Here is a 10,494-nt window from a genome sequence, read left to right as displayed (position 1 = left end):
ACCAGTTAAACTGAGATGGACTTCAAAGCAATTTTACAAATAAATTAGTAATCGAAACCATCGTAGGTGGGAGTATAAACAACTCTTGTAGCTCCTGTTAACAAAGCAAACTGCAATTTCAGATCACCGAGATGACGAAATTTCAGATGAGATATTTGGAAAGTTGTCTGGTTGCTGTGATTGACTAAGAAGAACAAGTGCTCAGCATGTAGATGTGTGGGTTACAGTTTTTATTTTAATTTTCTGGGAATGCATTTGAAGTTTTTAAATGCTTAATTAATTTCTTAGGCGCTGATATTTTTTAGTTTTAGTCAGTTTATGTCATGCTACTCTTTTATCCTAAAAAAAACAACAAACAAACAAAGCAAAACAAAAACGCTATATATTTATGTTATGGCATGTTCACCCTGCACAACCTTTACGCATTTTATGGGCCTACGTTTCAACAAACCAACATTTAGCCAATTCCAAGAGGACAAGCTACCTGTCTCTGTAATGTGGGACAAATGGAGTGAGCTGACGAGACCTGGCCTGGTTCCGTTTTTGTGGGCATGACAAGTTATGTTTTCGCACACAGAAAAAAAAATTCAATAGCTGAAGTTCAAGGCTCCAGATGGTGAAAGTGGGACTGGCTTCAAGCCAGCGGAGCGACGGCGATCTGACCCTCAGATACATGAGAATAAAATAAGAAAAAAATAAGCATTGTTGTATCTGACAGAATATTAGATAGTCTCTATATAACTGATAAGCCAAATCACATTTTAACAAACTCCCAACCGTGTTTGCCTTATCTTATGTGGAGATGAGGACATAATCCACGCTTAGTGGCCTGAGGGCTGCTTGTTCGCTTCTTCCACTCAGGTCATCAGTTCTGCTGCATAAATCTTTGAATTCTCGCGACTTTGCTTCCCCGCTCACATGAGATGCGGTTAAATATAATTTGCACAGGTGCAGCATAAATCACTATAAAAGACACTTGTTCTTTGCCCAATAATACAGCTTCGTTCAGCTTGTTCCTTCCTCACCTTTGGACTTCATTTACACTTTGGCAGCAGCCTAAGTGTCTTGTTTTCTTTGAATCCCTATCAGTTTCTGCTTGTTTCTCCCACATAAGGTTTTAAATATCTGCTGTAGTCCTGACCGGTCTTTACAACCGCGAAGGTCACTTGTGTCTCGCGCTTTTGGCGGAGATCAGTGATGTGACACTGTGCCCTCAAAAGCATCTCAGTCTGGCGCAATTAGATGATTTTTTTTAAATAAAAATCTAACCGTTTCAACAACTATTTGATCTCTTTCGCTCAGAGCTCAGTAAAACAGTAACAGTTGAGTTTTCTCATTAAATTAAAAAAGTTTTAACAAGTGTACTGAATGAGGCTGGTTCCTTTTCCGTACAGGACTGACATAGACCCTGCCAAACAGAATCTTACCCCAATAAATAGCTGCCAAGGGTCCTGCGGTATGTCAGTAATCCACAGTAACTATAGAGGCGACGAGCTCCAATAAAGCGTCGCTAAAAGGTTTCCAAGATCCAAGTCCATGAAACTTTCATTTAGCCATGCAGCCAACTATAATGTCTTGGACTTTTGCAGAGATGTGACAAGTTGTGAAAAGTTGTGGAAAGAGACGAAGAGGTTTGGAGGAGTAACTGCGGCAGTGTGGGAGTCCCGTCCGGAGCTGGGGCTGGAAGTGTGCGTTCTTCACTTTTTTAGGGCTCAGCCCGCCCTCCGACACGCCTCCATCCCCCCTCCTCTATCATTAACTCCAATGTTCCCCTCTGTTTATTTGTGTTTGGATAGCAACTAAGGCTGCAGAGCATAGTAGAGAAGCGTGTTCAGTCAGTTCAACCTGCGTCCTCTGACACCTCTCACACAGCATATAGCCAAGGCTGATACCTTCCTTTGGAGACATGTTTGGAAGCACAGGGGGAAACCCTGAACGGTTTTTTCCCTCCAACTCCACGCTTTTAAAAACGTGCTTTTTTTGGATTCTTGAACAGAGTTCAACAAGACCTTTTTTTCTCTTTTTTTTAACCGTAGAGACTGTTTGCCAAATGGAGGGTACACGCAAGATCTGCCTCATTTAATCTTTTTATTTCATTGTGGTAAGGCAGATTTTAAGAAAGAAAGAAAGAAAGAAAGAAAGAAAGCGACAGCTTACTGAAAAAAACAAAGTGTTTAAGTTACTTCTAGTCTTTGAATTGTTCTTATTCCCCCTTTTGTACTTTTAAAAGTTTTTATTAACTTATAAAACTGGACAGTTGCCACTTTATTTATGACTAAATATACATATTTAAAAAAAGATAATTCCACCTGTTATTTATTTATTTATTGGCAGATTTTACGGGTAAACTGTAAAGGCATTAAACGTCGGAGTTGTCATGAGCACAAACTTAAGAATTTTTTAAAGTGTCCTTACATTATTTAAATAATTTTTTTTGTTTGGATTTATGAATAATAATAATACTAATACTAAAATAGCAGAGTATATAATTATTAGGTTATTAAGTATATTTATATCTTTTCTCTCTTTCCACGGCTGGCATGAAAACTCGACAGCTTGAATCAGAGGTTAATTTTTGTGGTATACACATAAAGGTGACTTTTATGGGGATACAAATCTAATAAGTTTAATTTAATGCATTTGGAATAAAAATAATTATGGTGATAATGAAATAATTTAATGTGTGTTTTAATAAAAACATCAGCTGAGAAGAATAATAATAAAAAGCCAAGTCAGGCCTTCATGGTGTCAACATGCATACACAGGTTTAACTTGTCTTTAGTTCATTTTTATACCTCTATGAACTCTATAATTATCACATTTTGCATTACGAAATATTGAGAAGCTTTCGGAAAACTGTAAAAGTGCAGCAGGACTTACAAAGGTTGCTGGAGTTCTTGTCTTTGAGGAAAGTGGTTTAAGTTTGTAAAATGCAAGTTTGCAGCGCCGCCTATTGGTGTATTAACGAAACAACAAATTCCCTTTTCTACTGAAACATCTTTGACTCCTCTGTCTGAACAGCTTTACATTAGTCATTTATCGACATCTCAGAAAATAAAAAATGTATTGAACAAAGCAGCATCAAGATATTATAATGATACATGTTCATAGCCTATATAAAAACAATTTGAATGCAGGCTTATTTATAAGTGCTCTGGGGGCCCGATCTGACCTGCTCACCTATACGAAATCATAATAATCACATCAGAGCATGTTTTAGCTCATAAGGAGGGAGAGAACAATCAAAGTAATTGCTAAATACATTTAATATATTCATGAGCTCGCGCAGACTTAATTTTCGTTTTCTTTGAGCTGCAGAACTTCGTCTGCACTCAACATGCTTGTGGTTTTCGTTGGGTTTCATATCACCCCGGCCTCCATCTTCACTGTCAAAGCACCGAACAGTTAAAGACAGATTCACACAAAACCTCGACTTTATAGTGAAACCTGGAAACATCCCAGTGTATTATTTTCACTGTAGGATTTTATAACAGTTTAAATGGTGTTTGTTTTGGTTATCTAAAAAAAGGTTATTATTTAAGTATATCCAATGCTTGTCAATGTGATGCACTTACCTTTAAAAACATCTCTATCAACCAGTGTTGTCAGTTCAGTCAGATATCACACAAAATATATCTTTTCCCAGACATATAAATACGGACTTCCTACGAGAAACAATTTATCCGTTTTCCCCTTATTCCCCCCCCCTACCTTGGGTTAAAAGACCAACTTAGGTCACTCTGGTCCTAAATCTGCTAAAATGGAGGGTTTCCTCTATTATAGACTGTGATTGATTTTGTGGTTCTCCTCGATGAGAGAAATGATTTTCCTACATGACATTTCTATAGCCTGCGACGCCCATATGATGCGGCCAAAAATTAATAAGAAGAATTCTGTCCTGAGCTGAAAATACGGTGATTCATTGGATTTAATTTTCCGTGATGACACTGTTAGGTAAATACGACCTATAGGTATCAAAATTAAATTTACAACGACCCGAGAAGACCGGTGTAATTTTATCTCACATGAAGTCTTTTTTTTAATGTTCTTGACAGGACATTTTGGCCTCTGTTTTTTACAGTTTTCATTTTACTGTTACAAAAATCTGTGCTATAGGATTACTGGATTCTTTATAGTTTGGGTAACGTCAGAGCCAGAGAGTTAATGTCTTGCCCTTTGGCCCCACCCTGAGTCCCCTGCAGCCGCCATCATTCTCTATGATAATATGACTCCCACAGAGTATCAGAGGTGCAGTTCAGTGCAGCTGCCCAAGCCTGTAATGGCTGACACTCCTCTCTTTCCATAACACTGAGTAACAGAGAAGAGGTCTAACAGGATCATTAATAGAGAACTACAGAGCTCAGAGGGTTGAAGAAAAATGTTCAGTTCAGGAAATTCAACGGTTCTGTGGAAACATGAAGGCAATTTTTTTTTGTCTATTTTTATTTTAAACCTTGGATAGTCCTTTAAGAAAACGTAGTCTTCACACTATTGAAGCAGCTTTCTTAACCAAATGAAATCACCTGCTTCTTTCTTGATTTAGGTTTACCACCCTTGAGATCTCATTATAATAATTTGATAGCATGATCAACACACCTCTGTTTGATTTTTAATATTCCTCTGAGTTGCTGTCCTTACCTCTGCTTTACTCACAAGAAGAGTCCTCGACAGGAACCGTGGATCCGCTGGCCCGCTCCAGATGTCTCACTGGGTCTGTTTGTCTCTCAGTGCTGCTGTTTTCATGTGCGTTTTGGCAGACAGGATGTCAGGTCCATACTCAGAGCAGCGGGGAGGTAACCTGTCACTGTTACCTGCCTGCTTGTGGTTTCAAAGCCCCCACTTCCCCACCTACACTCTCACTCATCCTCTCCCACAGCAGCTCTTTTCAGGATGGTTGTTTTCATTCAAAGACCCCCCCCGAGTCACATTTTCCCCCCACATCACACCCTGTTACCTGAAATTGAGCATTTCTAGAAAAAGGGGGTTATGTCTCTCTTACCTCATGGGTTTGTTGTTATCTGAGAGTGAAACTGAATCATCGTCATCTTCCTCTCTCTTATGCAGAGTTTTTCTGTTACACATACACGTGAAAAATAATTTCGGGGTCCCACAGATATACATTTTTATAGTATTTGCATCCATTTTCGTTTTTTTCTAAATTTTTAGCATAGTTTTGACATCCTACACTAGTTTCCATATTTTGTATCACTACATAACCTGTGTATTTTAACTGTTTTGAGCAGTTCTTTGGTCTTTTTCGTATCTTCAAGCACAAAAACAACCACAACATATCATATGCGTTGATAATTTTGATCATTTTAACAGCATTCAGTTATGATTAGAAGTGGTTCAGATAACATGAACTAAAACTATTGTTGCCTGCATGATTTTCAAGTCAGCTCTCATACTTTCTAAATCAGAAAGTCATAATATTTTATTTAAAATCACATTGTTGATAAGATAATACAAAGAAACACATTTTTCCCACATGTTTAAATTGTATGCATAGTCCTATGCATGAAACATTGCCTGTGACATTACTCAAAACCTCACTTTCCTGGACACTACAACACGATTCTGTCTTCAGCTGCAGCAGCTTCATGCTGTTGCTCTTTATTGTACAAGACTGCCCCCTATTGGATCCCCTTCAAAACTATGCTGCAGGATTTTATGATGTATCATAAGAGCTTCATTCTGTGATGAGAGCAATATTGTCAGTTTTAGAACTTGGATGGATTGGTCAGAAGGGGACATAAATACAATCTATGAAATCATCCACCCCAGAGTAAATAAAAAAATATCTGCTCAACTTTAATCTCTTTTATTTCCTAGGGTTTTAAATTTGTCTTAAAACTTTGCACATGATGAAACGTAGAACAGACTCATCAAATGTGCCTGTAACAGGAAGAGTGCACTGTGCACTGGATATAATGCATTCTTCGGGTCTCCTGCATGATCTTTTCTCCATCTGCTGTCCAGTGCCACTCTCCTCACTGTTCTCCTGCCATCTGTTTGCTAGACCAAATTCCTTTTGCTCCTACAACGTTATCCACTCTGCCAGAGAGGCATGGAGAAGAAAACCGCCGTGATATCGTGCTCCTTCATCCAATAAAACCCCGCAGTTAATGTTGCTCAAGCCCAACACCAAATCCCATTTGTCAGCAAATAGCTTCCTCTGGCTGTCGGTGCTGGCCAGGCGCTTCTGTGGAGCTCCCTTCCATGGAAATGACATCTTCAGTTATTTGTTGTCTGGTCTGATGGCAAGCAGAGTAAGGAAAGGAAGAGAAAGATTAAAGGGAGGGATCTGTGCATGATCATAAACGTGCCTCAAAAATGCCTGCTCAGATATCTGATCTTTGTCAAATTGTCATTAGCTGGTTTATCTGCCTGTCAGCCTAAACGTAATCACAATGCCAGAGTTGATGAAGTTTCTTTATTAGGTGCAACACTTCTTAAACACAAAAATAATAATACATGAAGAAGTGCATCAAACATAATAGCTGTCTAACAGACAAATGACTAGGGTACAGGAGGAGTAGTCAGAAAATTACAGGATGGAAAGAAAAATTTTGGAAGAAAAAACTGGTGAATTTAAAGAAGGAAAAAGAATAGTGGAAGTCACATGACTCCCCATCCTACACAGCTGTATATGTATACGTAAGTATGTGGTGGTGTTTTAGGAGGATATCTGTGTGTAAAAAGCAGCAGGGGAGCCGGGTTGGGTGAGAGGTATCCCGCAGGCTCCGGGCTCTACTTCCTGTACTGTAGTGATTCAGGCAGTGAGGATTGCATCAGACTGTCTGGAGCTTGTTCTCCCGCTGTAAGGTCACTGCATTTTTGCATTATTATGTGACTGTCACATAAAAGGTATTTTCTCATAGCGTGTTCTGAAGGTCTTCATAGCTCAGCTGTGAACAGGCATGACGTTTTTGTAGCAGGGTGGGGATTTTCTGGATTCAGCTGCTCTGCTGTGGCACTTTTAAAAGGTGCCTCATCGCCTTGTTGCCCTCCACAAATCATGGTTGTTTCCCCGCCTCCCACACTGAATGCGTGACCGATTGGCACTTCACCCATCAGGTTTATTTAAATGAAAACCTGCTGAATATATTACAGTTAAAGGTTTAGACACATTACTCATTGGATTTAATGGGAACGCGTGTCCAATTTTTTAACTGGAACTGTATGTTGGATAAATGTTTATTTCCCCCATGATTATAGTACTACAACTTTAAAACTTTTCTCCCAGCTTGTCTGCTTTCACTGTATCTTTCTTATTCTGCATTTTCACTTATACAGCTAATGTGGTGTAGTATTTGTTATTGAAGTTGTCTCTGTGGGTCCAAAAAGCACTGAATCTTCACATGTAATTATGCCTGCACTCGCTGGTAAGCTGCTGCTGTTGAGGTGCCGACAGTAAAAAGTCTCCCCAGCACCTGTTTCCCTGGCCACACTCAAGTGTTGTTAATCGGCCGATGAGAGATGTTAACAAGTTATGGCAGCCACACTGGAATGATAAAATCAACACAGCAGTGCAGTGTCTCATCCAGTCTGTCAGGAGTGACATTTTTAAAAGGTCCCTGTGACTACTCCATCCATCCTCCACCTGAGGTGAGATGGAAAGTCGGAAACAGGGCGAGGGCTGAGTGACTGAAGCATGGAGAGATTTAACAGGGCTTGGGTGGGACAGAGAAAATAGAGGCCTAATGGATAGAAAAAATGAGAAAATGGATGAATGTGGAATGAGAGGAGGGGTGGATGTTTGAAGAAGCAGATGGAGAGACGGCTGGTGTGAAGGGTTGCAGTGAGGAATGGAAGAATTTTATTCATCCAAACTACTAGTCATGATTTAGTAAAAATCAGGCCTCATTGAAAACATTTCTGTGATGTTGTTGGAAGAAGAATGAATAATGCAATGGACCCAGTCATTTTCCCACATCAACAGCAACAACAATAACATTCGTTCTGTGTGATTTCATATAATTTCTTTATTCCCTTGCCCTTTTCTTCCTTTGTGATGTGCCAGACGTATGTGGATTACAAAGAGAGTCAGGAAATGACTTTCCACTTTAAAAAATGAGAGCAGATCTTGACACTGTTACAAGAAAGACCTTTTGACTGAAAGACTTCGGGGACCAAAGCTCTTCTTCTCTGAACATGGGGCCTACCTAATTACATTTACCCACTAGAAGCTACAGTATATTTCTTCAGTCTTATCATTATGTTGCCCATGAGTCACTGAGACATAGCTGTCACAAGGAAAAGGCAATTGTTTTTCTTAAAGCTAAAAATATCCTTTCTGGCTGGCGTCCAACCTTGTTGCTTCTCTTCCTCTCATTTCCCTCCCACTCTTTGAACTAAAATAACATCATTTTTTGAATGGACTCTTGTGTTTTTGATGGATTTCTGCTCCACTGTGGTTTGCATTAATAGCTTGGATGACTGTATGGTTGCATTTAGTGCATGGACACACATGGATACACACGAGCACACAAAAAACGCTTTCAGCCATTATTACATCGGCTAACTCACACACACTAAGTAAATGTTAATGTACACAGGTGCAGTCTTCAGGGAGGTTGCTTTGCTCTCTCATCAGTCACTCGTAATCACTTCCCTTCCAGTCCAGTAAATCACCATCTTTTACTGATGCATTTATAGGATGCATGTTCACAACTTGTAGCCAGGGAAAAGTTTGACCACCACCAGGAACACATTATAAGCTTCTGCATCTATACAGTCCCACAGTCAATGCAGTCACACAGTCAACTCACAGACAGGAAATATTGTTTTATAAATGTCTACTTAGTTTCTGAAATGTATTTGTGCTTTTAATAGGGTTTTAAGCTGTTTACGACACATGGGTGAGAGTGGAGTTATTGCTCAAGGGGGGGCTCATGGGCGACTGTGGATATTGGCAGGTTGCACTGCTCCACCAAACTGGTCCTGGGGAGGTCCCAATGACCTGTTTTATACCAACACTGGTGCCTTGTCGTAAAACCGAGGGGAAGCCGAGTCACAGCTCGAGTATTTGTTTGAAGCTGATGGAAAAAGTCCTCCTGTGATGGGGCCATGTAAGTATTCTGTGCTGCTGTGTCTGATGGGAGCGTAAATGCGCAGAAAAACAGGCAACTATGTCTTTATATAGACTTCAGATTGGTGCCCAGGTTCTGGTAAAACAACTCCTAATACCACTGAGAACCACATTCCCCTTTTACTTTTTTGGATGGAAACAGTTTCTTGTCGCTGGTGTTTGAATGCTGTAATTGGACGTTAAGGGGCTTGCAGAGAGAGGTGTGATGTAGTGTTAAAACTGCTCACAAATCATATATTTCTCATGTCTGTGGAGGTTTACATTCTGGCTCCAGCCATACCATGTCTGCTGATGCTGATGTTTGAGATTCATATCACCTTTTCCTGGATGGAGCAGGTGAAAAATGCTACCACAGTGTAATAACCTTTCTATAGATTTAATATTTGCATAAGAGCCTTGAATTTAACCTGTCGCTGTAAGAAAAAGAAAAGTGTCTTTGCTTGTCCAGTGTGTGTCAGAGTGATGGATGGTGTAAGTGTGTTCCAGGATTATGTTTTATGAAAGTTAAAGGGCCCTGGGGTTGGTCTGTGAAGCACATAATCTCAGGCAAAGTTCGGGTCTGGATGAACCAGGGCTTTATTATTAAACACCTACGAGAGAGCCTAGAACTGGTGGAGGACCCTGAATATCCAACTTAACACTCTGAATGCTCTCATCACACGCCCTTGCCATTTGGGCATGAAATTAAAATACTTCTCAAGAATTCATTCACTACTAAGCATGAAATAGGGACTGCATTATTATGCTCTAATTCATTTGAATGGCCAATCTTTGACACTCTTTAAATATTCGGTAAAAAACATTCCCTTGCGTAATTTTCTCTTATCTGTTTTTTCCTCTGAGTTTTATCTTTGAAAAGAGAGTTGTAAAAAAAAAGGTAATACATTCAGCAATAAGTTTCAGATTTGATGGCACAAGTGAGAACTGGCTATAAATGAAGTGGTATTGATTTCACAGTGTGGTGTGGACTACCAAGTCTTAAGCAGCCAGAGAGGAAGGGGGATTGCAACCCTGGGATGTTCATGAAGGCCTTGCTAGAGGCTCTTGGGCCCAGGCTGGTCCACAGCTCTGGAAGCTGTTAAAAATACCATAAACAATGTTCCATATTCACAATTATTCCTAACTTTTTAGATTTATAAATCTGTACTAAATGCTCATGGTGGATGCATTACTGGTTTAAATTGTGGAAAGTGATTGACTGTTCCTTGGTAACAGCACACTTGATAATTATAAATGATCCCATCAATGGCATCTCAGTTTGAAAATAGTAAAAGTGTCATTTTTACTCAATTACGTTTGTGATGTTTTTATAATGTTTTTTATATAAACAGGGGTCCACATGATAAAACATGAGCCATAACTCACCAGTGCTGTTTCCTGCAGGTCAGAAAGTATTCTCATCC

At 39.6% G+C, this 10,494-nt stretch overlaps 1 protein-coding gene across 1 annotated transcript in view; it reads right to left on the bottom strand.

The window, feature by feature from the left end:
* Nucleotides 1-1,663, bottom strand: part of LOC121641056 (protein odd-skipped-related 2-like) — a 4,137-nt gene extending 2,474 nt beyond the window's left edge. The window contains 1 exon segment of the mRNA XM_041986923.1: nucleotides 1,428-1,663. The gene's annotated coding sequence lies outside the window, so the exon portion shown is untranslated.
* Between the last annotated feature and the right edge of the window lie 8,831 nt (nucleotides 1,664-10,494).

Source organism: Melanotaenia boesemani, chromosome 6, assembly GCF_017639745.1.
Source record: "Melanotaenia boesemani isolate fMelBoe1 chromosome 6, fMelBoe1.pri, whole genome shotgun sequence".
In the NCBI taxonomy this organism is placed as follows: domain Eukaryota; kingdom Metazoa; phylum Chordata; class Actinopteri; order Atheriniformes; family Melanotaeniidae; genus Melanotaenia; species Melanotaenia boesemani.
Note: the sequence above shows the minus strand (reverse complement) of the source record. Positions and strands in the feature narration are given on the sequence as shown.